The sequence below is a fragment of the Trachinotus anak genome, unplaced genomic scaffold, assembly GCF_046630095.1.
Source record: "Trachinotus anak isolate AG129_WGS33_773 ecotype Australia unplaced genomic scaffold, CSIRO_AGI_Tana_v1 ptg000007l, whole genome shotgun sequence".
NCBI lineage: Eukaryota > Metazoa > Chordata > Actinopteri > Carangiformes > Carangidae > Trachinotus > Trachinotus anak.
In genome coordinates, this window is record NW_027273858.1 from 23,040,569 (window position 1) to 23,067,767 (window position 27,199).

Here is a 27,199-nt window from a genome sequence, read left to right on the forward strand (position 1 = left end):
CCAGCCAGGAAGGATTGAGATGAGCAGGACAAAAATAAAGGGAAGGGCGGGGGGGGTGAAGTTGGGGGTGTGAGATAGAAACAGATCGGTGTGCTAATGCTAATTTCCTTGTGTTCTTCTCCGTTGATGGGGGGATAAACAGGAAGCGTTGTGGTAAATTCTGCCTGAAGAGTGTGATTACTGACAGGCCTGACCCCTGTGCTCTCGCCATGTTTTCCCATAACTCACAATTAACGCAGACATTAGAGCATCCCAAGAGGCCTGGCTGGCTTTATTTCCCTCCCCGCCAGAAAGCGGGTAGCGGCAGCAAGGCCCCTGGACCCAAGCCCAGTTCTATGATTTAGCTGGAGAGAGGAGGGGATGGAGGGAGGTGGTGGTAGAGGGTTACCCTGAGCACACTTTAGCACTTTAGGGGTTTAGGGCTGTTATGGATATGGCTATGGTAATTACTCAGTGCTTGTTATTGCCCACACTGCCACACCTGCGGCCGGCGAGATGCCGGTACATCGCCGGAAGGCGTCCAACAACATCTGAAGAGTGTCAAGGATGGTATCAAGCTGGATTATCCAGAGTAAAGCCAGACATAAACACAAACACTCCTGGAGAAAAAATGCTTTTAATTAGGTTGCTTTGTAATCACACAAACCTTACCAGTCGAAGGCTTTACATTGTTATGTGTTATTTTGGACAGGTGAGTTTTGGTGCAGTCGTTTTATTTGGGAAAATAAATGAGCACCTGTTCTTCGTCGTGTCAAACTCAATCTCACGGCTCGTTAACGGGGCCCCTGCCCAATAACCCAGCTTTAGCGCCGCTTTGGCTCCTAATTCCCATCTCTGGGCTGTCATACAGTGTCATCGCCACAGTCATTCATGTTTTTATTCATTTCACATTTCATCATTTATTTATCGCCTAGCCAGGCTGGCACACTAACACTAGGACCTCAAACAGGAGGTATGGAGGGGCTGACAGAAGACAACATTATTCCTCTGGAAAACCCAATGACCGCTGACAGTGAAGGCAGCAGAAGAATCAACCAGGCTATTTCAAAAGATTCTTTATTTTAATAAGTAGCCTCCTATAACTGAGACCAGTCTACATTGAGTGTAAAAGAAATCTGTAAAGAAAACTGTGAGTCCCCTGAACCAGATTTAATTCCATGCACACAGTTCAGATATTAATCAGGGACTAATATGATCATGTGATATTGGCTGAATTGGGAGGAAAGTATAGTGTAAATAAGAGTCTATAGTCTATAGTTGTTTGTGCTGTTGTGGTGAAGCACAGTAAATGTAATAACTGCTCAGAGGGGTTGATGGAAGAATAATTTACCATGTTGTGACAATGAAAGTGTTAAGAGGTGTGTTTGGCAGTATTACAGTGTTTTTTGAGAGGGGTGATCATCATGATGAATTATTGAGAGTAAAGATTAGATTAAATGTAGTGAAGCAATGTTTCATTGCTCACTCATTACTACATGATATAAAAAAATGAGCTAGAAAGTTGCAAGAAATACAGAAATATCTTTTTTCCTGAACTTTTAAAGAATTAATATTTATTGTGGATGGTACTGGTTTTCATATCGTAAAATTTAAACATCATCAGTGTTTGCATCAGTGTAAGTGGACTATTGGGCTTTTTTCTATCAACCACTCAATGAACTTAACACTACTAGCCACATTCACCCGTTCACACACACATTCATACAGTGCATCTTCTATACATACAGCATTTTTTTAAAATCATGGATGCATAGTTCAAACTTGCATTCTCCTCCAAATGCAACTAAATCAGATACACAGGCAGACCCCCCCTTCCCCAACCCCCCACCCCCCACCCCGCCCCCCCAACATCACATCATTATTTGTCAGTTGTCAGTCAGATGAGTTTGTTAACATCAGATATGCCGTAGGCGACATCCAGTGATATTAACGCTTCAGGAAAACAGAACAGATATAAACTCAACTTGTCCGAGAAACAGGAAATAGTTACACTGTGGGCTTCTACTTGAACTGTTTACATTTAAAAAGTGAAGTTTACTAAATTAGTTCCTGTTCCTGTTTGTTCTGTACCACTGGATGTACTGACAACTATCACTGGATCACTGACTGAGGAGCTTCTTTCTCCTCTGATTGACGTTTATCTGCAGTGGTGTTATGTGTGTTCAGGTTTGACTGAATTGTGACTCAGATTTTCAACACTAAATTTGACACTGATGTGAGTTTCAGATGTTTTTGGCACAAAATGTTAAGTTGATATTTGATAACTTTTGATAACTCATCTGATTTGGTTTGGAGGTCAGTTTGCTCTGATTCCTGTAACCGATATAACCAGTAATATAAGACGAGAGGAGCTCTCAGCCCCTTTTATTTTGTCAAAGCAGCTCTCAGAGTAAAAAAGGTTGGAAACCCCTGAACTAAAGTACTGAAGAAATTGAAATGATGATGGTCCTGGATGAAAAGTCAGTCACACATGAATGTCCGCACCAAACTGCAAATCCATTCAGTAGTTACTGAGACCGTTCACATCCCAGCCGTCATTCTGTATGTTTTTGGACTTGTGTACCTGCTGACTTCGCCTGTAGCCTTTCCCTGCCCTCGCCTGCATTACCTTTTAATAAAGCTGAACTATTTGAATCTGTGTCTCTGAGTTGTGTATTTGAATCCAGTGTTTTCTGACCTGTGAAATGTTTTGTTTTTTTTTTGTCCCATGGCCTTTCCTCTCAGGTTACAAACTAAGCTGCTCTACATTATTGGAGAAGGACGTTGGGGCTGGATGCAGCTTGAATATTCGAGGCTGGAAAGATGTGACCTGTGTTGTTTTTCAGGTTAGAAAAGTAATTTTAAATATCAAAATTGTCTAAGATATGCTGGAATTAAATGTCACTCAAAAATAAGATTTAAGCACTGCACTCTTTGTAGTAAAAGTTGTGGTTAACATCATCTATATCTATATCTATCAGAAAGTATCATGAATTAACTAAGAAAACTATGATTTTAAATATGGCTACAATACAAATATACAATAGTATACTATTGCACCTATCCATTTTGATTTCTTCTCCACAATATCCTTATATACATATATGATTTAATGAGGTCAGGTCAATAAGACAAGACACAACATCAGACCAACAGTTATTATGAAATAATTTGATTCTGAAAACTGCTTTTATCCTACTGTACCTGTTGGCACCAAACTCATCCTGCAGCCAGCACTTTCACATAGTTTCAAGCATACTTGCATCTGTGTAAATATGAAGTGTCGAATAAAAGTGTCCTTCACAGCCTTTTCCTGTGTGCAGTGGTTTGAATGCCCTTTACTCCTCCACCCTGCTCCTCTCCTTCCTCCCACCTCCCACCCAGGTAACAGAGCTGTCACCCTGGTCTTAACCAGATCTGAAAGCATTAACACCCTCGCCCTGCATGCTCTCTCCTAGGAGACCCGGGCCGTGGACGACAGCAGCGCCCGCCTCCAACCTCCCGCCTCTGCCAGCACTGGCACACAACGATCGGCTGCGTGGCGCAGGGTCTGCATGCATTGGCAGCCGTGTCCAAAGTCACTCGGCAGGCCTTGGCGTGGAGCCAGTCAGTTGAGCCAAGGCCAATAATAAAAAGACAGGCAGAGAGGAGGGGAGGAACAAGGGACAGATGAAGGCAGAGGAAAGTAGACGAGCATTTCCTCTTTCATTTAGCTGTCCAACTGTTTTCTCCCCCTTCTTCTAATTGACAGAATAAATGCACCTGCCACTGTGGGGCATCACAGAAATGAGTTGTGGTGGATGGGCTGGGGGAGGGCAACCCAAGGGTCAGCTGCATCCCATTTTTCTTTCACTTACCTAACCCTACAGTAACAGCACAGTTGTTTTACTCTATAGTGAGTTATAGTGAGCTTAATCTATGAGGTGGTATTTTAATAAAAGTTTAAACCATGACCCTGTTGTTAGCTGCAGTTAAATATGCGGTTGAAAAGGACCATACACATGTGCTTAGGGGATATGACATCATTGACAGGCAAAAGAAACAGAGTGTTATCATGATTAAAATCACTATTTCTCTGGCTTGGGAATTGCTAGAAACATTTGGGATAATGTAAGTACATAATATTACAGGTCTAGTGGAAAAGTGACATTTAACTTCAAGGAAAATGTACAATATATAAATAAATAATTTGTGTTAACTACAACATTTGGTGATTTGGGGAAATGAAATTCAAGAGTCATGGAAAAAAATTGAAAATGGCAGAAAATCTGTGTGGAAATGTGTAGTTCATATATGGATAAAATACAGGACCAAGAAATCCTTTTGAGACAAACTGTAAGTATTATCACCAAAAAGTAGACAGTGAAAGCAGAACACACTCAGTGGAGTCAGTTGTATGATGGATGAATCCATGATGGAGGGAACAGGGCTGGAGAGGTGAGTGAGAGTGGCTGAATTCAGAGTCCGCTGGTGAGGGATGGCTGGACTGGAAACGAGCAGCAGGCAGGAATGATCCCGAGGCACATGAAAGTTTAGTCATAAACAAAAACATGAGGAAGCAGAAACTAGACAGGAAGGTCACCACACCACAACACCACACTGGTAGAGAGCTGGGGTTTAAGTACTGCAGGGCTGATGAACTGATGAGGAGCACGTGTGCCTGGTCCTGAAGCAATCAGGAGGAGGCGTGGAGGGGAGCAGGTGAGGAGCAGGAAGGAACACCACGCCCAGAGACACACAAGCACACACACACACACACATACACACACACACACACAGGCCCTCTCAGCCACTCGCTCACTACATAGTGAATCAAGCCTAATTTTCAACTGTAACTTTTATCCGCTACAAAATTGAAGGTACATCAAAATGTAGGGTGGAGTTGACGTGCACTACATCAATCATGCTAGACCATCATGCATTGCAGCCTGTCTCGTGAAAGTGCTGCAGAAGTTAGGCTAGCTGCTAACTTTAGCTGCTGGCTAATGTGATTTTATTATCTGCTGAGAAAGGCTGGCGAGCATAACACTCCTAAGACATCTCGACCGTGCAGTGGCCCGTCTCCTCCTCTGCCTGATTTCAAAAATTATTATCAAAACACTTGTCAGGACCATATCTGAAAACACAAACTGACAAAACAGTAACGACTGACAAAAAGAGAGTAAAGCTGCTCTGTAGACACAATTTAAAACATGTATATGAGAGATTGCATGTCTTGTAAAATAGCTTGTATTTCAATGTATTTTGCTTCATATGTGATGCAGATGCTCAGCCCTTTCCTTTGGTGCTGCATTTTTTCAATCACTGACGCTTATGTGTATTCCTACACATATGTGCTTATGTGTATTCCTACACATAAGCGCACCTTTACTAGTCTGTCTGACTCAAACAGCTGCTCTGCAGGGTAATACAGTGCACACAGTCGTAGTGAACCGGTAGTTCAACAAAGGAGAGCACCGTTTGACTGCAAGATAAAGCGGTGAAAATATTCCAAGACTGATATTAGCATTTTTTCAGTTGGCATGTTTTAAAGTGGTTAAAGCACGTTTATGCAGATGGCCCCATGCAAAGCAGCACATCACTCAGCTTCTGTGCCGGTACTCCTGCTGCTTCTCTAAACTGGCATCCCACTGATCTGTATCTACTGCAGGTAACACACTGACTAAAGACAAGTACCTCACAAAACCAAGTCAAATAATCCCAGCTATCACTTTAACATACAGTCACCTTATACAGTTGTTATGGCTTGTTAGGAAACAGATGCCTATTTACATATCCAACAAACACCTGGCAACATTACTTATCAATCATCAAGTTGTATTTGTGGTCATCTAAGAAAGTCTGATATTCCTTCTCTTTAAAGCTCTGTTTTGGTCTCCACCAACTCCTGAGAAAAATATCTCTAAATGCTCCACTGTGTTCCTCAAGTAGTCTCTAACTGTATCTGCCTCCTATTGATGCTGGGCAGGTATTGAGCTTGTCAGAAAACAGCTGTTTGCTGCAGCTGGAAACAGGTTGTTGAGATCAGTGAGACTGAACCAAAATAAAATGTCATTGGATATAAAATCAAAACAGTGAGCCAAAAGATGCTAAAACAGTAGAGCTGAGGGGTACTGCAGAAAAACACGCTGAAAACTACAAAACTATTTTTACCTGACAGTACTGAATCAGAGGAAATTTACATTTGCTGTGAGGAGTGGCTAAAACTGAATTGATAGCTGATGTTAATATTTTTTGTGACTAAATCAGAATCAGAAAAACTGTATAATGATCCCTGTTAGGGTTGTGAACGATAAACCGATGCGACCGATCAATTAATTCCTGGATGAATCAGTTATAGAGTCATGGATCGGATATCGCGAGACTTTGAATCGGTTGGCGGCATTACACATGCGCCAGGTCTCTAAAACAACGCAAGAGCTGAGGCTGCCCGCAAAACGCCGTAGCTGCCTAGCTGGTATTAGCAAGAGTGATAAACAAGGGACGACACGGAAAATGGAGGAGGTGGAGAACGAAAGCGTCAGCCTGACCGAAGGTGATAATGCACCGAGAAAGATTTTCAACGTGTCTGGGAAACAAAAATCCAAGGTGTGGACCGTTTTTGGGTTTTATAAGAAGGAAGCTCGAACAAAGTTTGTTGTTACTATTCTGTGCTACTTTTACCTCTGGAGTTCCCATCCAACGATTCAGCCAGGTTTTTTTTTGGTCCATGTCTAAAAATAAATACATTGACATGTGATTTTGTTGTTCTGTTTTTCTTTTGTTTTTTTTTTTTGCCAGTGCCAGTCTTTTACATATTTAAAAAGAAACTATTGTACTGTCACTTTCATAGACTTGGCTTCTGTATTATATAAAATATCTACAACAAATATTAACCATAGAATCAAATCGTATTGTTCTTACACTGTATGGAATCAATTCGTATCGAATCAGTCTGTAATAAAAGGATATTGTTTTTGAATCGAATCGTAACCTGTGTATCTAGATGCATATCAAATCATTTATCACAGAGAGATGTGCAACCCTAATCCCTGCAGGGAAATTGTTTTCTTGTAAAAAGAGGTAAAAAAAAGTTAAAACTACTAGAAAACTGCTAGAAAGCTGCCACACAACAGTGATAATAAATACACAGGAGGTGAATAGAAAAATGTGCAAATGCAATAATGAAAAAAGTAAAAAGTACTGACGAAGTAGAATCACATTATAGAACTACAATAGTAAAAGGACTGCATCAGTGCTGCTGTCATAGTCTTAGGAAGCCACATTCACCCACAGACACACATAACGGTTTTCTACCCCACTCACACCGATGATACATCAGGGGGAATTACGTGTTCAGTATCTTGGACAGGGACACTGAGATATGCAGACTTAAGGAGCCAGGAGTTGAACCACCAACCCCAATTAGTGGATAATTGACTTTACCTCCTGAGCCACAGCAGCCCCTACAAATACCCCCATACAATGGTCCACAAGGTGTCACTGATGGTTTCATCTGAAGGATGAAAATGGTGTGAATCATATGCTATGGCCTTCATGCTATGGCCTACTGTATGGTAGGTTTTGGACCCAACATGTCAGACAGCACTCTCAACCACCATAGAAACACCAAATGAAGGAAATCGGTTTTGGAAGAATGGTGTTCATCCCTCCTCCCTAGAGTTCAGAGACTTGGAGAATCAATGCCAAGTAGTGCTGAAGCTGTTCTGGCAGCATGTGGTTGCTCTAAGTTTCCTTTAATCTGGATTTTAATGGCAGGACCTTGTGGTTTTCAGTAGAGCCTGAGTCTCTGGCTAACCAGAGCAATGTGTTGTGGGTGGGAGATGTTGTTTATGAGTGAGAGTATTTTTGACATCCTTTCTCTGCAACTACATGCAGAGGGTCCAGCTCAGGATGCTGCCCCATCAGACCACAGCGTAGATGATGGTGCTGGTCATGGCTCTACAGATGTTGAAAGACCAGAGCCTTTGCAGGAAAAAGAGTTGATTCTGGCCTGGATCCTGTACAGAGCTAGCAGGGTTCCTGGTCCAGTCAAGTTTGCTGCCCAAGTGCACTCCCTGGTAACTGTACTCCTGTACCATCACCAATGAGGAGCCCTGATTGTCCAGAAGTCCACCACCAGCTCCTTGTGTTTCAGCTCACACCAGTCCACAATCTGACCACCACAGTCTGGTACTCTGACACATCTTTTCCCCTGACACATCAACAACTGCAGAGTCATTGGAGAGGCTATGTGGGTGGCAGGTCACCATCTCGTACCTGAAGTGAAGGTGTACAGGCTAAAGGGAAAAGGATAGGACAGTCCTCTTTGGAGCTCCAGCACTGCTCACCACTGTGTCTGGCACAGTTCTGACGGCCATGCAGTATGGTAGTCCATGATCTAGGACACCAGAGGAGCGTCACACTTAATGGCAGTCATCTTGTTCCCCAGCAGGGCAGGCTAGATGGTGTTGGAGAATTCAAAGAACATGACTCTGGCCACATCCCCCAGCCTGGCCAGGCACTCATTGGCTTGGCAGAGTGGGTATATGTTGGTTTATATCTCCTCCTCTCCAACAGTCTCTGTTGTCTGGATCCAGCTCTCTCTCCTTGTTGCTTCATTCCTCCTCTGCATCATCTGTGTGTCCTCCTGATTCCTGCAGGAATGTCCGTTGTTCTGGTTACTATGCCGGCCAGCATCAGCACAATCAGCTGGTTCCTGCTGTAGAGTTGCTGCACAATGGTTGCACAGCTAAATCACAGCGTTCTACATAAGCAGTGCAAAAGAAGAGAGCTAAAATATTTGAAAAAATAAGAACATGAGTAGGAGCAACTGTAGCAGTCTGCATATATGTTAAAATAAAATTGTCTTGATGAGAAATAAATATTGCTCTCACACATTTTTCTCACCCATAATAAAAGCGCTGCACCTTCTTTACATTTTTCAATGCACATGACTTCTCACTTTCAGGAGCTCCCCTCCTTACACATTACAGTATTTACTTTGTAAAATAAAAAGAGTGTAGTTGTGGCCTGAGACAGAATTTCAGAGGAAGCCTCGTATTAAGTGTAAAAAAGAAAGAACAGGGCTTCGTGTGTGCTTGTGCATGTATCTGTGCAAGTATGTGCATATGCTTTGATCCATGCAGTTGTGTGCATGTGTGTGTTGAGGTGTCTGTGTGTTTGGGGATGGAGGAGGGGAAGGTGGAGGTGGACTGGACAGATTCCGACGCATAATTTAAATTTAATTGGACCGGGCCTGACTGGCTGGGGTCAAAATGAAGAGAAAATCAGTCACATTAATCAAGATAAAATTATCAGCTGATTAATCAGTGTTCTAATTATGGTTGCGGCGCTTCTCTTCTTTGTTCTGTTTAAATTAGTCTGCGTCATTGTCTTTTCCATATGGCCGGCATGTCCCCCTCAAAATGTCCACTGAGCACACAGACATGCAGACACACACACACACACACACACACTAACATATCACCACTAACTGCAAAAATAATTAGTGCATATTCAAATATGTGAACTGCTCTGTAAGGCTCCTCTTCTTTCTTCCTGTCCAATTTACAGTGTCTTTGTCAAGAACTTACAGCATGATTTGCAAAGAGAATTAAAAAATGAACAAGTTATATTTTTACCTCTCTACAGTTTGTTATATGTTCATATGTTCATTGTTGAATCCACCTTTGCTGAATATGTCATGTGCCAACACATTCACTATTAATTTTGCTTTCAGGAGTCTTTGTGGAAATGATAGTAAACAGAAGGGAAAGCATCTCAGTAAGGAGTGTGGCTATTTAAAAACAGGAACAAAGGATGGCAGCACTGCCTGATGAATGCAAAATGAATAGCCTCAAGTACCTATTCTGACGACAGATGTCGAAAGGGACTGAATTTTGTGCCAAGTAAAAGAATGTTCCATTTCAAAACAACATGGAGGCTTCTTTGCCTTTCATGTGTAAGTTAAAGACAGAAATACTTAAAGAATGCAGCTGGTTTTAAAGATTGTCTGCCAAACTCTTACAGCTACTGCTAAAGTGGCAAATGGTATATGGTATAAAGCCAAAAGAACACTGGATTGATTTTAACAACTAATGGGCAGCTTAATTTTCCACATTCTATCCTGTTTGCATATTTAAAGAGGAACTCGCAGGTTGAATTTCTTTGTAAATTGTGATTGAATGATCATTTGAAAAGTAAGCACATGATTCTTTTTATGTTCTACAAGTTGTCTGCCTCATGGCACTGTGCAGTAGTAGGAGATAGAGAGTCTGAGTTACACTTCACTGTGTTAATCTTTTTTGCTAGTTTTACTTTGCATTTCACTATCTGTCACGATGGAGAATTACTGTGTTTGTGCAGGTTACACAAAGTCCAGCCTTTGAGACCAAGTCTATAGTTTTCCAAACAGCCTTCCTGTCTGGGTGGGTTTTGCAGGTGAAGAGACGGGACTTTACTGCTGCATCTGTAACAAAAAAATGGCAGGCTATACTCTGGAGATATAATGGAGTTCAGGATGTGAAGCCAAAGCCAGGACCATGCACGACTGTGATGTTAATTCAGTGAACACAGCTGCTTCAGTTCCACCGTCACCAGCAGCTTCTGCCGCTGGTCACAGTTCAGAAATTCAGCTTGATGAAAACATCAACTGTGTACTTTAAGTCTTGTTTTCTAACATTTCATACCTTCCATACCTTTCATAATGATTTAAATAATCACAAGAAATGCCTGCTGCCGTACCATGCTAAGAGAACAACAAAACGTAATGAAACGCTTATAACAAACAACAGGTTTTAAAACTGCCAAACACTTAAGAGATAACTTGCATTAGTTATTATTGCTAAATACTGTTGTTCAGTTACAGGGCTAAAAACGATTGAAGTGGCAATCAATGATACTTTTAAATATTCTTAGTTGGCATTCAAATATTCAATAGATTTATCATTTGCAGGAAGTTATTGAAGTTATTAGGGAATAAAAACACCTTCAAATTTCAAAAATAATGAGTTCCCCTTAATTTCAACCTTAAAATTCAAAAATGTCTCAGTCATCATCAAAGCTACTCTTTTTTGTGCAGGTCAATAACTGCATATTATGTAATTTCCGCTTCTCAGTTATTAGTACTAGTACATCAATCTGTTGGTAGAACATGAAGCTTGGTGTAGTAGCCAATGGTAAATGTTTGTACTTGTACATGTACAGTAAATCAAGGATTTCATTGTCTAAAATTTCTTGCAGCTCTCTGTATGTTTAGCTCTTATCCTGTGAAGCTGCCTCCCCTGGTACCAGTGCTATCATGTTCTAACTGCTAACTATCAGTGAATGTGGACTGGGATGGAATAAGTTAGTGAATAAAACATGTTCTGTTGCTACAGGGGCTCCACATTAAGTAGGGCAAAGTGGTGATTAGTAGACCTATCAGAATTTGGACAGTAATTCCCATCATCACTTTCCCCCTCATTTCTGTTACTCCCTTTCTTCTTTTTTTTCTTTTTCTCTTTATTGTCCATCCTTTAGCAGTTATCCACTGAGTAATGTGTTTTCTTCATGCTGCTATATCCCACAGAGACTGGTAGTGTCCATGATACTTAGCTTTGTGGTTTTTAATTTTCTTGATCATACTCATTTGAAACTGAAAGTTTGCTATGATTAGTGTGGATACGAAACTAAACAAGAAAACTGTATTGTGAAATTGAATTAGATCAATGGTGTCATAAATGGGCCTGACATGACAATAGTTGTGACATGTAGTTATCTAAAGGTTCAGTCACACAAGTAATTAACAGTGACATTTTAGAGCATAACAATTAACCACAAAGGGGCAAGTAAATCTGAGTCTTTTTGTCAAATTCAATTTTGGAGAATCTTGTTTTGCAAGATTGTGCCATTAAACAAATTATATTATCCAAAGCGCTGCTCTATAAAACAAGCATGGTTTTTAGAAACAACAGGGTCAGTGGTGCAAAAATGAATAAACTGTTACTGTCTGTTTGAAGTGTGTTTGTTTATTCATGGTTAATCCTATACTTATGGCTGAAAAGTGTTGACATGGTAAACCAACTCAAGACACATGTGCTTAAGCCTATGATTACAGAATTGGTTGTGTCACAGTTGAAATACTATGTATTGGCAACATATCATTAAATTTGAACATCAGACTCTGTCATGAGGCATTCATGATAGTTTGGTTTTCAGGCAATCCCATTTTATAAGAGGGGAACTCTCTGTCTGTTTAAAGGTGTTTGGAAGTACCACCACATGTGGTAACAAAGTTGTAAAAAGCCTTTTGCGTCTCCAGAGGGAGTTCTGCAAAATTCAATTGAGTCTGTCTGACTACTACAATTTTGAAAATAAATTAAATGTGGGGGTGTGCAGTTAGAAAGAGGGGACATTACCAGACCTCAGCAGCCCACTCCTTGAGGACTGGGCAACTGTTAGTGGTTTTTATCATGTTTTTAAACTGTGAGTCCAACAATGTCACAGGAGTGCAATGCTAAATCAACCCTTTAAGTGCCAAGTCAGATATAACAAAAATCAGACCTTCCTAGTGACTTGTATTTTAATGTGAACTCATGTATCACGTTAAGAAGTCTTTAACTTGCCAGCTATACAAAAAACATCACTTAAACTCCAAACCTCTGGAGCCACTTATTGTGCAGATGAACTTTGCTGTGCCACTTTCTGGTGTGAACAGGCCTCAGTGCTGCATGTAGACACTGTATGATACTGGTCCAGTTTTCCCTTCTTGTGAACCTGAGGCCTGAATGTGATGCTCTTAAGGTTTGTGAAGGTTTAGAGTCTCCAGTTTTGGTTTGTGTGTTCTGCAAGGAAAGCCATCATAGGCCTAATGAGCTCCTTGGTGAAGCTGGTACAGCAAAATTACATTAAAATTACTTTAAAAAAAAAAAAAAAAAAAATCTGAACAGTTTCCAAAATGGACAACCCTCACAAAAGAAAGAACACAATATTGAAGTTATAAGAAATCCATTTAATTTTTTTTACCCTTAATGCTGTGTTAGATTTGCTCCACTTTTATAAACATGTTAACATATACATCATTCAAGTGAGTGGGTTCGATTTGTGACATTCACAACAGATTGAAACATTGCAGCTCGGGTTTTATTGAGTTGTCAGTGTGTCGGAGTTGAATCAGACCACTCACACCAGCACTGGCGACCAAACCTCTCTGCATATGTAATTAGCTGTAGCAGTACAAGTGTTTCATGAATATTCATGATCTTTTTAATTAGGCAGGTCTCTTCACAGCGAGCCGCCACAAAAAGTTACCTCGTCATCACACACACTGTGTCTGTGTGACAGCACTTCTGCGTGTGTGTATGTGTGTGTGTGTGTGTGTGTGTGTGTGTGTGTGTATGTATGTGTTTGCGTGTGCATGTCTTCTCAGTCCTCAAGTGCTCAAATGGGGAAATGGGAGAAGGGGTTGGTAGAGGAAAAAATGGTGAAAAGAAGGGTAAATTAGAGAACAGGAAAACTAAAGAAAAGGTGTTATGATCATAAACTGGTCCTATCTATCTATCTATTTACCTATATATCTAACTATCTATCTATCTATCTATTTATCTATAATTTTCCATTGCATAAAGGTCCCAAAACAGGAGGAAAAGTAACACTATTTCTGACTTTTAAAGAAATATTTGTGGAACCTTTTGGGATTGGGATTTTCCTGAGGTCTTAGTGGTAAAGCTCAGCTGAATGCAGGTGTGAGGCAACTCAAGTTTCGCCCCAATCATTTTTCCATGGGATGCAGGCAATTTGCCTTGCAGAACATTGTGGGATCCCAGGTGATGCAGGCCTGACCAGCAATGCAGAATACCTCTTTTTCATGAAGCTGAAAACGAGGGTGAAATTTTCTCAGAGACTGTGGTGACTTGCCAAAAAATACAACAAAGAAAAGCGATATCGAGGTGTGTGAGTGGCAGAGGCGATGATGTGCAATTTGCTTCCAGTGGGTCCTCACCATAATATATGAATCAATGTTATGTTGCCAGGCAACCAAATGAGACAGAGTTCTGTCTGTATGTAAGTATGTAACTGGATGCTTTTTAGCCTAGCTTAGCATATAGACTGGAGGAAACACCCAGCCTAGCTTTTGCCACACCTGATGTCTACTAAAGCTATTTACCATGTTGTTTTAAATGTACAGAGCTGTAAAATGTGAAAAATTATGAAGACAGAAAACTGAGTTTTTATAATCTAAGTCCTGAAACTATTTCTTGAAATGTATCCGTCCCTCCTGGACTGTTTTGTCTCCAGCCATAGCGTCAGTTGCCAGAAAGTACTGGTTTTACTAAATGTCTTTGTACATTCCTGATGGTAACAAACCTGGCACCCTCAAACTCTGGGAAGTTGTGCACAGTCACTGCTCCTGGCTGCTGTTCCAGCATGTAACTCTCCTCTGTTTCCACACATCTGCTTTTATACAGGAAAGGCCAGGCTAGCTGTCTTTAAGCTAAGCTAACTGAACCTCATGCTTTGTATTTGACACACACATCTTATATTGGTATCAGTCCTCTAGTGCCAAGTGTGTAAGTGTATCTCCAAAGTTTTGAATGGTTTCTCTCAAAATGAATCCTGTTAATGTGCCCTTGAGCAAAGCAGCTGACCCCTGATGGTAGCTTCCCATGAGAGCAGCCAAGCTATCATCACATTAAATGTCCAGTGGCTGACATGTTTATGAGTGTCACATGTAAGAAGTGCTAATAGATATTGACATTCAATCTCATAAGTGAACCATAGTGGTAGGAATGATATCAGCATAGTGTTTGGAAAAGTGACTTTTTATAGGCAGCACTGGAGATGTATAAAACACCCTGAGTGACACTCGTGCCCACAGAGTGGTGGAAGTTTATTAAGAATTTGTTGTCTCTACATCAAAACAAAGCAGCTGGATTTATGGAGCCTTAAATTATTTTAATGTCTCTGAGCAAGAATTTTGTATGAAATATTATGATTCTTATTAAGATTCAATAGTTTTCGAAAATCTGCTACTTTCTAGATTGCAGACGTTTCATTGGTGGAGATTCATTTACAATATAGTTCAGTCATCATAACAGGTGAGTCACAATTGGGTTCTTTGAAAGGGTCACTTTCTTTTACTCCACAACGTGCAATATGATTAAAATAGAGAATAAGATTTTAGTGGGTGATCAGACAATCAGACTGCTGTATGGCTCAGGTTCTGCATTCAGATACTGACAATTGTGACACTGCACCTGCACAAGGTGACATTTCTATTTCTCGGTCTCACTTGTCTCTCTCATTCCTCTGCAATTAAAACATGAAAAGCACAAACACGCAGTGACGGGCCTCCTCAGTGAAGTGCTGGAGATTTCAGCCCCCATGCAGGACAAGAGCCTCCTCTTCTGGACGTCCGATGTCAATACAACCAACAGGAGCTGCAGAAGTGGACCACAGAGAGGATGTGACCTGTTAAAGGGAGATCACAACTAATTCAACTCTCAGTAAATGAAAAAGATATTGTGTCTACCTCCAGCTGTCAGTGCTGCTTTCTTTTAACCCAGACCACAGTGTTTCCTTAACAGTGGCTCAAATCCAACCAAAATGTAACCTTTATGATGACAGATCAAATAATATGAATTATTTTTTGTAATAATCGTTAGACACGGCTTCATAAACTCAAAAAAGCTAAATGCTCTTTTCCAGCAGCAGGAAGGAAGGTATAAAAGGCAGCTCACTGCTTGGTGTCAGTGTGTCTTATGATGAATGTGTGGAAGTTAATAAAGGCCACGCCTTAGTACTTTGCACTGTACCTCAGTCTGATGCCTCTAATTTATCAGTCCTGTGACTCATTTCCTTCTTCCAACTTTTGTTTTCGCAAAAGCGCTGCTCTTTGTTTTTGAAATAAAGAACGGTGCAAATGCTGCTGTGGCGCTTTTAAAAATATGACTATTTATGATGTGAGATAGAGTAGAACTACTTTTTTAAAAGTATTTATTTCTATCAACACTGTACAAAGTAAATAAAAACCCACAACATCTTCCTCTGGCTGCAGATGTGTGATACTGTGTGTTCATGTTGGGCCTTTATACCCACCAACAACATGATTTTCTGGAAGCTTACTTCCATTTGTTGAGCTGTTGCTGAGCTGTTGTTGCTGAGCTGTTGTAGTCCTGCTTCACAGCTGTTCCAGACCGGTGATGTGACTGGATAGAGGGTAATCACCGCACCCCTCCAATGTATAAATCCCCTTACCCATCGCTTTTGCACTTTGCACTGCACAAACATAAAACAAAGTGGCTACTGCACCCAGAGATGCCCACACAGTCCGTGCACCCTGGACCTACCACTCACTGCTTGTTTTAATTTAATTTAACACACTTGTCATAGCACTTAATAATTAATGAATAATTTATAATTAAAATAGGAACTTCTGACTCATGACTTCACTTAGACTTTAAACCTTTGATATTTTTAAAATATTTTTTTATACTCCAATGCTGTGCCCCCAACCTTGATTTTTTAGTAAACAGGAAACGCATCTAGAAAAATAAAAATAGCAACAATTTAACTCATGGTTCTCCTGTTTTATTATTATTATTATTATTATTATTGTTGTTGTTGTTATTATTGTTATTATTATTATTACTATTGTTTTGTGCCATGTGTTAACATGATAGCACACAGTATCATGAGGAAGCAGTTGTACACAAAATGTGGTGACTGTGGTGCATCAACTTGCTGTAATCAGTAAAAACAAAAGCAGAAGGCTAAACGAGCCTGGATGAAAAAATGTTCGGGTGGGCGTTTAATCTTCATCAAGAACTGAAGGTGAGATTTTAACTGTCAGTTTTAATATCTCTCAACAGCAGTATGCTAACGTTAGTGTCAAGGGCTAGAATGTTTCCAGCTGATCCAGATCTACTGCAGGTAATACACTAACTATAGGTAAGTACCTCACATCAAATAACCTGAACTGTCACTTTAAGTAAGTATCGGTGTGAAAGAGCATGAAAATACTCAATTACACTGAAAGTTTCACTACAGTAAAGTGAATAAGCATCATGAGTATCAAAAGGAAAAAGTCATAATGCATATTGGACCTTTTCAGAGTACTGAATGTAAGAGTACTGAATTAACAAGCAGCATGTTAATATTAGTTGTTCAAGGCAGATCACAATATGATCATATTGTGTTTTGCATTAAAAAATCTCCATCTTTACAAAATTAAACATCCTTTTTTTTTTAAATCAGTGAAAAACATCTGCCAGTTTACTTAAATTATTTCAACTTGTTTTCCACAGAAAACCTAAAGAACTGAGATTGAAAATCTTTGCAATGGCAGATTTATTTTTTAAGAAAAAAATAATTTATAAGAAAATAAGACTCATTCATTTGTGGTACACTTATCCTTTTAGGATTGCTGAGAGGCTGGAGCCAATCCAAGCTGACATTGGGTGACGGCAGGGTGCACCCAGGACAGGTCATCAGTCTATCACAGGGCCGACACATAGAGACAAACAACCATTCGCACTCTCATTCACACCTACGTGCAATTCAGAGTCACCAATTAACCCGCATGTCTTTGGACTGTGGGAGGAAGCTGGAGTACCAGGAGGAAACCCACACAGGCGCGAGGAAAACATACAAACTCCAAACTGAAAGGCTCCAGCTCCACCCGGCATAGTATCGTAATAGCATATAGTAATATACAGTATAATATACCTCTGCCACACACAATAACAAAATGCCTCTAGTCACGAATACACAACTCAGTCTTCTACAGTATGAATCACATTTGTATCCAACAATTTTGCATTAGTGATTTATAATTGGTGGCAGCATTACATTGAATGCTAATGCAGGTAGTTGTGTTAATGTGCAAGCATGACAGGTTCATGTCTCTACAAACAGCATTGACATGTTTATTATGAAGACACTTGAAGGCTGTGTGTTTTTAAATGAAGGTACCTTTGCTGTATTACTTCAGTACTTCAGTAAAATCTCACTACCTCTACTGGAGTCAGGTTACTGGTCCCCCTCCATCCTCTCCCTCCCCCATCTTTACGCTGTCTAATCATCTGGCCTCATTAGGCCCCGGCTCCTCCATTATGGGCCCGTGGCTTGGCACAAAATGGCCGCCCTCAGGCCCTCCTGCTGCCTGGGGAGGAGCTGCAAAGCAGCGAAACTGCCTTGTGATGTCTCCACCACCCCGGCAGATCTATCCATCACCTCGCCGTTTATCACACTCATCCACTGGCATACCTATCCATCAGAGCCTAATGCGTCAATGCCTGCTGGAAAACCCAGCAGCTCCTGTGGTAAATAAAGAAGAAACACAGCAGGATCACAGAAGAGGAGGGACGGAGGGAGAGAGGAGGTGGTGGGAGGGAGAGAACGAGAGGAGAGGAAAAGAGGATGGAGCAAAGTATGGGATAACAAACAACTAACAGGGAGACAGAAGGAAGAGTGTTAAGGAGAAGAGACAGAAGTGATGAAGACAAATAAGCGATATGAGGGGTAGTGAACATGATGAAGAGGAAATGGTAAAGGGAGAGAGAGAGAGAAAGAGAGCAGGAGGAGAGGAGCAAAACATATGGAACCAGAGAGAAGCAAAAGAGGAAAGAAACTATCATCACCAGAGAAACGGCAGCCTTAGTTTTATTCACAAACTTTAAATGATTTATATTTACTTTTGTAAATAAAAGTGACCTCTGAGTGGTTCAGACCTGACTATAGTTTCCCAGACACAAGGATAGAAGAAGAGTAATGGTGTTATCGTGCTGCAAGACCACATACGGTGGTGTATGGTGGCACAGAGACCATGGTTCACACAGCTGGCTTCTTTTAAATCTGAGCAGGAGCTTTCCCTGAACGTAACCACATGGTTTTAGTTTCCTAAACATAATAAAAATTCATAGATGTGTCTTCCTACTGTCAAAATGTCTTCACTGCTGCAGTTCACAGTATCTACAATTAAAATGTAGATTTGAATGAATGAATTATACTTTTATTTGTTGCTATTTAAGTCTCACCTAATTAAAAAGTGTCAAGATTTCAACAGGTCATTATCTCCTTTAATGAAACAGTGTTTTACAAACTTTGTAATAAGCTGAGTTTGCAAAAGAGAGTTCCTCTGACGACTTGTCGACAGAACCAGTTTAAACTTGTTTTGCTGGTGTTGCAGTGGTCAGTTGAACATGAAGGCTCCCACAAACCGTACTCCTCCTACAACACACAAGTCCTCTTTTGCTGTTATTTAATCAGAGTTTTTGCCAAGTTGTGAGGCTGCATCCACACTAATAAATCTTCATTTTAAGTGTTTTAGCTCCATATCAGAGTTAATCTCCGTTCACGATAACGCACCTGAAAATACAGATCACATGACCATTCATGTACACTGGGAATGCGTCTGCTGGCGTAAGCAGGAAGCAGACTGTCTACTCTGTTGTTCCTCATTCATAGTATTTTCTGCAACTAACCAGCTGCAAAGACAGTTGTAGAGTTAAAATGCAGAATTTATCTGCACAACAGCTGCTGCAAAATCAACAAGGTCAGTAACACTTGTCAGTCATTATCCATGTTGCTTTCACCACTAGTCAAGGCTGATAAGACCCGATCAGGGAGCTTTCTCCTGATCCAGACAACAACACAACTCTGGAGTTTTTAAACTGAAACACTGAAACTGTTTCTAAAACATGCGGTGTAAACATAGCGTGGATGTAGCCTAACACCACAGAGTGAAGCAGCAGGATAGTCAGACATGTAGCAAACACAGCAATATGAACACAGTTAATGTCAGCAGAGAGTATGGTTGAATGCAGCTGTCTACAGTGCATCCGGAAAGTATTCACAGCGCTTCACTTTTTCCACATTCCAAAATGGATTTAATTAAATTTTTACCTCAACATTCTACACACAATACCCCATAATGACAAAGTGAAAAAAGTTTGCTTGAAATTTTTGCAAATATATTAAAAACAAAAACAAAAAAAATCACATGTACATAAGTATTCACAGCCTTTGCCATGACACTCAAAATTGAGCTCAGGTGCTTCCTGTTTCCACTGATCATCCTTCAGATGTTTCTACAACTTGAATGGAGTCCACCTGTGGTAAACTCAGTTGATTGGACATGATTATATAGACAGGTACATACCTGTCTATATAAGGTCTCATAGTTGACAGTGCATGTCAGAGCACAAACCAAACCATGAAGTCCAAGGACTTGTCTGTAGACCTCCGAGACAGGATCGTATGGAGGCACAGATCTGGGGAAGGGTACAGAAACATTTCTGCAGCATTGAAGGTCCCAATGAGCACAGTGGCCTCCATCATCCGTACATGGAAGAAGTTTGGAACCACCAGGACTCTTATTAGAGCTGGCTGCCCAGCCAATCTGAGCGATTAGGGCAGAAGGGCCTTAGTCAGGGAGGTGACCAAGAACCTGATGGTCACTCTGACAGTGCTCCAGCATTGCTCTGCAGAGAGAGGAGAACCTTCCAGAAGGACAACCATTTCTGCAGCACTCCGGCCGGGGGCCTGTATGGTAAAGTGGCCAGACGGAAGCCACTTTTTTCACTTTGCTATTATGGGGTATTGTGTGTAGAATTTTGAGATAAAAAATGACTTTAATCCATCTTCTCTGGTTTGGAAGTTCTATGAAAGTGAAAATTCATATGAAAACAGAAAAGCTGTCAATTAGATTTTTAATTTTCTAAATTTGAAAATGAAAATGCAATTTTATTTAAACTATATGATCTGATTTCCTGATTTTCCAGTTAATGCAGGCAGTTTCCCAAGTCACACTTAAAATGAAAATAGAGTTATCGAACAATACGAAAATGAAAACAGCATTAATATTTCATTTTCAAAGACTTAACCTGCTCTACAGTGGATGATATTCATATGCAATAAGTGAGACAGTATTTACATTTACATGTCACCTCTCTATCTGTATCAAAATTTAAATGAAATTGCAACCATTCGGCTATCAGGAGGTCGTCTTTGTGTGTTGACGGTCTAAATGTGTTCAGCATGTTTGGGACGATTAGTCCATGTGTAAGAAGATGAAGATGCTTAGTGTCTGTGATTATTGCAAACATGCACGCAGCCAGACTCACCACTTTTGCAGCACTTCACGTAAACGTTTTCATTGGAAACACCACCCAGGTTTCATGTCTGGTCGTGGAATATACAAAACCTGTAACCATGCACATTCATCACAGAGTAAGCGAGCATGTATGTTTCCTGTGATAAACGTAAATTGACTAAAATCAACATGGAACAAGATGTGTGCATGACATATACAGACAGGTGACCAGTTAAAGATAAAGGCATATGGTGCCACTGAGGGCAACATCCCCACTCAGACTTGAGGGGAAACAGAGGGGAGTGGGTGAGACGAGAGGGTCTGAGCACATGTGGAGGGCTGGGGTTGAGGGGAGAGTTATGTACTATGGCTGCAAATCTTTGCCATAATAATTAGAAATATATCAGTGACTGAAGACCAAATTTTGATGTTTAAGCACTACTGAATACTATTTTATCTCATCTCAATACTTAATTCATGCTGCCAACAATATTGTTATACAGGTGTTTTATGGGTAATACAATGTCTTTGTGGTCACCTTGAACTTCACTGAATCTTATCAGTCTGCTATCTGTCTGCCTCTCTGGTCTCCCCTTCTCTGTTTTACTACTGGAGGGTGAACACACACACACACACACACACACACACACACACACACACACACACACACAAAGAGTATCTTCTTTGTTTCTCTTTTGTAGGACATTGTGCGTAGTAGAATGAGCTACCTCCACCCACCAGAGTGTGCTAAGTAAACACAGAAAACTATGAGCTTTGACCTGCATCATTGGATGACAATTTAGGGAGGGGGTCAAATTTCCCTCTTTCATACATTGGGGGGCATGCCCCCCAGGTGCCTCTTGGCAATTACACACATGACTGCCAGCACAACAGCTTCAGTGCTCCTTGACACAGATTCTCCAAGTCTCTGGAGCTCTGCTGGAGGGATGGAGCTCCGCTCTTCCAAAAGATCCAGTGCACAGAGAGGGATAGTATAGTAGATTGAGACGCATAAGCCCCTCGTTACAAAGACAAATGCAAATCAGAGTGTTGTGTGGCACTGGTTCACAGAGATGTGGAAAAAAGTGAAGTGGTAAGATGAGTCATCCTTCATCATAATCTGGACAAGTGGGCAAACGCATGTGTGGGATACACCAAGAGAAGGCTACAGGCCTGAATGCAGCAGTCCTACAGGGAGGGGGTTCCGCTGACTCTGTACTGATTGAAAGTTGCCATAATTGTCATCAAGGTGGAGCAGGACTATGGCACAGACTGGGATGGGCCACATGAGCACGAATATACAGGACCTCCAATTCCAGATGTTGTACTGCCTTCAGCCCTCACTACAGAGGAGACAGTAGGACCACGGGGCCAAAATGTGCAGTCGAAGCTTACACTGCAACAGTTGAGCAGTTGGACATGTTGGGAGGATTACTGAGGCAAATTACCACCCATAAAACACCACAAGCAAATGAATGTATGTTAATAGTCTCGCCTGTACAACTGTGTTCCTTTGTTAAAGACAGATGCTGTATCAGTGCTTTGTATTCACATATTATTCAAAGAGCTTCTGGCTAATTCACACAATGTAAGCTAACCACCAGAGACCTTGTGGCTGTGTATGCAGTCATTGTTTACAATTATTGGCCACTGTTATATTCAGCTATATTCTTATGTGCTGTAGAGTTTGTGATAATATTAAGTTAGTTTGACAGCAAAAGTTAAAAGTGTACTGCATATTTACATTTCACGTCATGTAATAATATTGTTAAAATGGTTAGTTAAGTTAAAAACATTACAATAAGCTAAAAAGAAACAAGATAACAGATACATCAGTGATGGTAACTGGTCCTGAGACTGAGTGTGTTGGAAAATATGTGTTTTGTTTGCAAATGACTAAATTGAGAGTGAAGGCGAGAGCTGTGTCTCGTCTTCTTCACTCTTCTCCCGCTACTTTTCCTTTTCCTCTTGCTTAAGGGCACAACATTGGTCAAACTGTTGTTCGACCCTGGCTGCATTGAGAAAGAGTAAGTTGTGGGAACACCACCTTCACTCTCAGGCACATCTGGAGTAGGTACAGTATCTACATTCAGCATATACAGTATCTGTCTCTCTGTGCGTCCCACTTCCACTGTCCCTGCTGTGGTGGTGAACTGTCTGTCAGTGAAGCTGTCTCCAGACCTCAAGCTGTTACTATCACTCTCCTCTGAACTCAAACTGTCAGACTCAAACTGACTCAAACATTTAAAACAGTACTAAATTATTTTATTGTCTTGTGGGGAAGGCACGTGTAAATGTCCAATACATTCTTTGTCCACAGATGCGTTAACCATTTGCACTGTAGAGCAGCCAGTAGCTGCCAATGAATTACATGGATGTAACATTGACAGGTAGACTGTTGACATCCCTGATACTAGATCTCAGTGTTGAGCCTCCTGTAGGTGGTTTCCCTGTTCTTGCATTAGAGGGCGCTAAAAGAAGAAGAGCCTGTGAAGTTGTCTGGGAGTAAATGAGCACATTGTTTTTAATTAAGCATTCATCACTTTAAAACACGGCCTTAGGAATGAACTTCCATCAGATCCTGTTTGCTGGTACATTACCGCTGAAGGGCGCTGATGGAGGTGTGACAATTACAGAGAGCTGCACTTTATTGGTTATGTTTATTAAACCAATGTGTCAGTACACTAAACTATAGAGGTTCTTGTTATTATTGGTAAATGCCACAGGTATTAATGAAATCACACACTTTTCACTGTGGTCAGTGCGACCTTTGTCAGACAGATTTTTTCGTACTAGTGGTCCATCAGCTGAGGAGGATACTTCCTGAAGATTTAATAATTACAATAAAGACATAAATAAATGGCAGTAAATGTGTCAATATACATGTGAAGGACAAGTTACTTTTAAGTTTTTCTGACCACTCTGACCACTTTTTGAATTCCTCTTACTTAAATGATCACTTGCCCCGCCATAGTTGCTCCAGTGGTCAAATAATCAGGAGAACATCTGTCCTGCAGACAGGGTATTTGTCAAAACCTTTGGTCCCTCTGCAATGAAGGAGCTGAAACCCTCCACACTCCTGTAGATGTGGAAAGTGATGCAGCAGTGTCTCTAAAAACTCCTGGTGAGCAGTACTCTAAAGCAACAATATCAGTACCAGGCTGAACCTGCCCACAACCAAAACTCTAAGCAACTGCAATGGGCATTGAACAAACCGAAGTTATCTCCTGCCACCACCATCATAGACAATAGTGGTACTCTGTAATTAGCTTTTAGAAAAGAAAATTAGATTTGACCTGGCAATGTGATCTTTTTCTCTCAGTCCTACTTTCTGTTTCGAACATGGCACCTCACAGTCCTTACCCTCCCGGCCAGGCAGAAGAACTGGTGCATGTATGAGCACCTTTTTGTTTCCTTTGCTGGTTGAGTAGAGGTTGAATGCCGTCTCTTTGGGGGAGTGGCTGAGCGCAGCCTTAGAGACAAGGTAAGGAGCTCTGACCTCTGGAGAGAGCTCGGTGTGAAGCTGCTGCTCCTTCATATCGAAAGGATACCTCCTGGGTGCCTCTCACTGGAGGTCCTCTAGACACGTTCAACTGGTAGGAGGCCTCATGGTAGACCCAGAGGGAACTGCAGAGGTAGCCATGGTAACCACTATACACCAAGTAACAGCTGCCAACAGTTACGTTTTAATTTAAACAGAACGATCCAGTAAAGAAGCAATTTACTCGCTGTGGATTAAGGAAAGTTCTTGTAATAACAAGGGGTAAAAACCTGTGGCTGCTACACGTGAGAGATACATTGGACAGAAATATAAAATTAGAGAAGTGACAGAGGAGAGCGGGCACAGATGGATGAGCTGGTTGCAATACTTATCAACAATGGGATGACAGGATGAATTACCAGCCCTCATTTAATTTACTGTGATATAAACCATCACTTAACTCTGGAGTGCCAGGGGAATGAAACGTACACTGATGTTTCACTGTTATATCATTATGACGTTCTACTGAGCTGTTCAAAGACCAAGAAGAAAAAAGATAAAAAGTCAAACTACATTAATTGCTGATTTTGATTATTTACTTTTTACTTGTATAAGCAGTGTGACAGAGTCTGCTCTCCCTCTTACTGATAGACATGATAAGCTGGGACTGCTGCCTCCCCACAGTAACTAAGCTCAGTAACTAACCACAACAGTTTGTACGTGGGGTAACATGGATATGTTCAGTGTGCTCTCATCCCCACTAACAATTCCCCTTTAGTCAGAACACATAGTCAAAAATGAATGGCAAAACATACATTTCTCATTACCCAAGGAATAAGGAACCTAGTTTTACTCAATAAAAAAACGTTTTGCAGGTCAAATGTTTGACCTGTTTGATCTGTTTAATTTGTCACCTGACTGTATACGTCATGTACAAATCAAATTCCATGTTGGAAAACGGTGATTATCCTGATTTCCCAGTAAATCTGTTTAACTATATCTAACAATGACATTTGTAATCATGTCAATGCAAGCTTTCTTTAAGAGTTTAAATTTGCATTACCTATAAACACCATATTCACCAACTGCACAGCACAGAGGTTGCACAGAAAGCTGCTGGGGCCGGGGACAAACAAGGGGAGCTGCTGCCTGCTGCAGGAACTGGGTGAAACTGGTCTGTGACCTCTCGTGGCTCCTGGCACCACAGTGTGGCAAGACTGTTTGTTTGTTTCTTATTTTATCTGCAAAGTCATGAACAGCCCCTGCTGGTAGGTAGAACCTATGGGGAGTCTATGGGGAGCATCATCTCTTGTTGCTTTCAGTTGCACTCAGTGTTTCATACATGGAAATTTCTGACCAACTACAACTTTTCATATTTTGTTTTGGTATTTGGTTGTCTGAAGCTAGGTTAGCAGCAGAGGTGGAAAGGCTTTTTTTTGGGGTAGCAGCTGCCAACCCATGCAACCCTGGTAGAGCCGCCCCTGGTATGAAGCTTTCCAGCATCCAGCCTGCTAACATAGACTCCACACACACATGGACACATACACACACACATTTGAATATACAGCAAAGGTTTTCAACAGCACTGAACAGAATTTTACATTTACATCTCTGTGTCTTCGTTAAACTGCTTTATCTTTTCTAATTCTTCTCTTACTTTTTCTGTTTCAAAATTATTTGATGTCCACAGATCTGTCTTTCTTTTCTTTTCTTTTTTTTAATTATTTTTTTGGGCTTTTTATGCCTTTATTATAGCTTAGTGGAGACTGACAGGAAAGGGGGTAGAGAGAGGGGAATGACATGCAGGAAAGAGTCAGACCGGTCGAGAGTCGACCGGTGACTGCCCTGCTAAGAGCGTCTTGTGCTCAACATGGTATGCGCCCTAACCACTCGACTACCGGGCCGCCCCAGATGTGTCTTTCTTTTTCTTCTGTCTTTCTGATTACTTTTTGATTGTTGTGGGGTTTTTCCTATTGGTGTATTCTGTCTCACCAGTGAAGGTGTCCTCTCCCTCTGAGGATTTGCTTAGACCTGTTTCCAGAGTAGCACAGATGGGCTGTGAGAGACTCTCTGATCCTGACACCCCTCAAGGTCACTGGTTCCATTAGTGTGTGTGCACATGTGTGTGTGTGTGTGTGTGTGTGTGTGTGTGTGTGTGTGTGTGTGTGTGTGTGTGTGTGTGTCACCAAGTCTTGAACAACATAGATGTCTAGACGGACTGTTCTTTAGACTCTTAATCAACAGTATGACTCACACATACATTGAAGCACACACCGTACTTTCACCATACCTTTCTTCAGTCCAGTCTCCATCCTGGTGTTCCCTTGGGGTCAAAGTTCACCTCCTGCTGACAGGACAGCAATGCTGTCCTTTACTAGCGATGAAAGCTGACATCCTCCTGAAATGTCAAGCTGAATATCAGGACATGACCTCAGGCCAAAGGTCAACACTTCACCCACAAAGCACTGGATTGTAGCTATAAAAAGCTGCTTTTCACATTCGTCAGCCAGGAATCTTATTGGCCTTCCTGTCTGTATGCTAAGTATGTAGCGAAAGCCAGGGTGCAATTTGCTAAGCTTAGCTTAGCTTACCCTAGTTTAGCTTATCTTAGCTTAGCATAGTTTAGCATAAAGCCTGGAGGCAGGGGGGGACAGTTATCCTGCTCAAAGCTCAAAAATATGCCT

At 41.1% G+C, this 27,199-nt stretch overlaps 2 long non-coding RNA genes across 2 annotated transcripts in view; one reads left to right on the forward strand and one right to left on the reverse strand.

Moving 5' to 3' along the window:
- LOC139623341 (uncharacterized) overlaps positions 1-27,199 on the forward strand; it is a 343,520-nt gene that overhangs the window by 155,823 nt on the left and 160,498 nt on the right. The window lies entirely within an intron of this gene.
- On the reverse strand, positions 19,019-24,670 carry LOC139622463 (uncharacterized). The gene is made up of 3 exons (XR_011691287.1): positions 24,331-24,670; positions 21,066-21,145; positions 19,019-19,170 (listed from the first exon to the last, which is right to left on the reverse strand). It is a non-coding gene; the product is annotated as an uncharacterized lncRNA (long non-coding RNA).